Source organism: Danio rerio, chromosome 2 (assembly GCF_052040795.2).
Source record: "Danio rerio strain M-AB ecotype USA chromosome 2, GRCz13ab, whole genome shotgun sequence".
Lineage (NCBI taxonomy): Eukaryota > Metazoa > Chordata > Actinopteri > Cypriniformes > Danionidae > Danio > Danio rerio.
Genome location: NC_141022.1, coordinates 3,860,900 through 3,863,850, shown reverse-complemented (window position 1 = coordinate 3,863,850; position 2,951 = coordinate 3,860,900).

Below are 2,951 nucleotides of genomic sequence, written 5' to 3'. Positions count from 1 at the left end.
TCGTGACTCTGTAAACCAGGCTTATGCTGCATGAGTATATTTTTTGCAATAGCGAAAACTACATTGCATGAGTCTCAATGATCGATTGTTTTTTTAATGGCAATATTTAGTAAATTTCCTCATGTAAATATATCAAGACTCAATTCAAACTCACATTTTTAGCCCTTAACACTGAATAAAGCATATGAGGTGTACTTGAGGGGAACATTGTCAAAGGTTTCTGTTGCTCAGCTGCAAGAAATAGAAACCGTTTCAGGTGTCGATTAGGACAAAAACTCTTTTAATATGGAAAATATTCCATATATCACGTGCCGTTGCTTTAAGTTAAAACCAATCCAAGCTTATTCTGGAAACGTAGCCCCGCGGACGTTTCTGGAGACCGTGATTTACGTGGCCGGGGGTACGTACGTAAATGTTTTTCGAGGGAACGCTGCGGGGCGGTGTGGCGCTGCTCCGCTCCTACTCTTCGCGCTCGCCGGCCGATGGCTCGCCTCCGAGTGGAGGGCTTTCCCGATTCAACCAGTTTGTCCGCTTAGCTCACAGCGTTGCGTTGGCGGAGCGGAGGCCCCGGAAGAGGAGGAGGAGCCGGCCGCGGGGATGACGACCGGGATCGAGTCCGGGGAACAGCGGTTCCAGAAATCAGGTAAGATGAAAAACAGAATCCGAAAAATAAGGGCGAGAACGTGGCGGGATCCGACAACGCGGTCGAAATCGAAGACGAGGGCTTTTGCTTTTTTTTTTCTGGACTGCTTTTGCAAACCGTCGCTCGGGTTTAGGGAAGAAGGAGGAGGAAGAGGAGGGCGGCCGGGTTGGCCGATCCGGCGGGTTTTTGCGCGACAACGGCGCGGGCGACAACGCCGCGCGCTCCCGAGAGGCGCCCGAGACGCAAAAAAACGCGCACAGCGGCCTCTCGCGGATCCGCGAAAACAAAAACCGCTCGAATACGTACCTCCCGGGACGTATCTCGCGGTCCGCAGAAACATCCACGGGGCTACGTTTCCACAATGAGCCCGGGTTGGTTAAAACAGTCTTAAATCAGCCGTAAATCGATAATCAGCTACGCTCCAGTTGATGGCGTCAATCTGGTAACCTGTTCTTGCCTGGACTCGTCAGAGGAGGAGTCGAGTGAAAATGTGCTTTGAACCAGGAGTGCAATACCTAGTTCAACCACTGGGTGTCAAACTAACATACTGCACCTTTAAGTTGAGTCAACTAAAAAAGCTCTGCAGCTAGTTACCAGGAGTGCAATACCTCAACTTTTAAATAATGAGATGCATAAGAACTTAATGTTTACAACATTTAAAAAAGAAACATTATTTTTGCTGCTTGTTCAAAGTACTTATTTAAAATGAGCTGTAACAACACACCTTTTTTAAGCTAGTATAATTGATTTGTGTTGGGACAACATTAATAACTGCACTTTTTTTATGGTGAACTTTTAAAGTGATTTTGTTTGTATAAACTATGAAATAGAGACTGCAGCATTTAAAACATTTTTGTGAAATATGGACAAAAATTTTTGCAGATAACCATGAATACTATCGGTGACACTTTACACTGCGAAAAATGCTTTTCTTACTTAGATTTTTTTGTCTTGTTCCTAGTCCAAATATCAAAAAATACTTTAATCAAGAAGAATTACTAGACAAGCAAAACATTATGCGCCCTATCATACACCCGGCGCAGTGTGGCGCAAGGCGCGGCGCAATAGTCTTTTGGTAGTTTCAGATGGCGCAACAGTCGTTTAAATAGCAAATGCATTAGCGCTCATATGTGTGCCCATAGGCGTTCTGGTCTAAAAAGGGAGGCGATCTGAGGCGCACTGCTGGTGCGTTGCTATTTTAAGAAACTATAATAGATTTTTCATTAGACTAAAACAAACCCGGTCTAAACTCCAGCGCAGAGTTGCACCTCGCTTACACACTGCTTAATACACACAAGAGAGCAATAGGCAAATATCTTTACATAAGAAAACATTTTAATATTAAGCATATATATAGGATATAATAAGAACAGATATAGGATATAAATATAAAGGATTAAAATATTACAAAACATATTATTTTCTAGCCTACATAAATATGAAAAATCACTGCTTTTATGTCTTCTTAATCTCGGGAGGCTTTTTCAGTTCATTCATAACAATTTGCTTTTGTATAATGTTATTATTATTAGCAGTATTATTTATTATATTCATATTTATATTTGTTTTATTAAAAACAAGCTCAGATTTGCCCACCTGTCAGGTTTTAGACCATATCGGGCATGGCTGGTGTATTTGAATATAACTCAGGTTTTTGAGCACACTTCGTTATTATTGTTCATTTATTCGTTTGCTGGAAATTAGAACTGAATTTAGAAATAGTTTTGAAATGAATATTTGCGCTTAACAAACAAAATTATTTATTTATAGACTAATTGATGTCTGTGCGTAAAGGTTTCCCTATCAAAGAGCGAATGTGAAAGTAGATCCATTATCTCTCATTCTCACGCAGTAGATGCTCTGTTTAACTGTTTTCTGTAAAAACTGTTAACAGTTTGCTTGTGAAATGCTCATTTTTTACACTTAGACCTACTTTGCGTCCTGTAAATAGCGAATGCGCTCTTGGCTCGACGCAGCTGACTCTTAAAGGGAATGGGAGATGAGACTCTAATTGGTTTATTCTCAAAACACACCTATAACTCATTAAGAGAATAAACTCAACCCTTTTAGACCATGCGCCACGTCGCAAAGCGGATTTTCCCGTCCTTAAATTAGCAAAAATGAGTTCTGACACGCCCTGAAAGCGTTTGCGCCCTGCGCTTTACGCTCTGCGCATGGACCATTAAAATAGAGCCCAATGTCTTGTTTTAAGAAATAATCTGCCAAATGGGGTGAGCAAAATAATCTTGTTTTCCTTTTGACATAAAATTATTTTCACTTCATTTTGGCATATTATTTCTTAAAACAA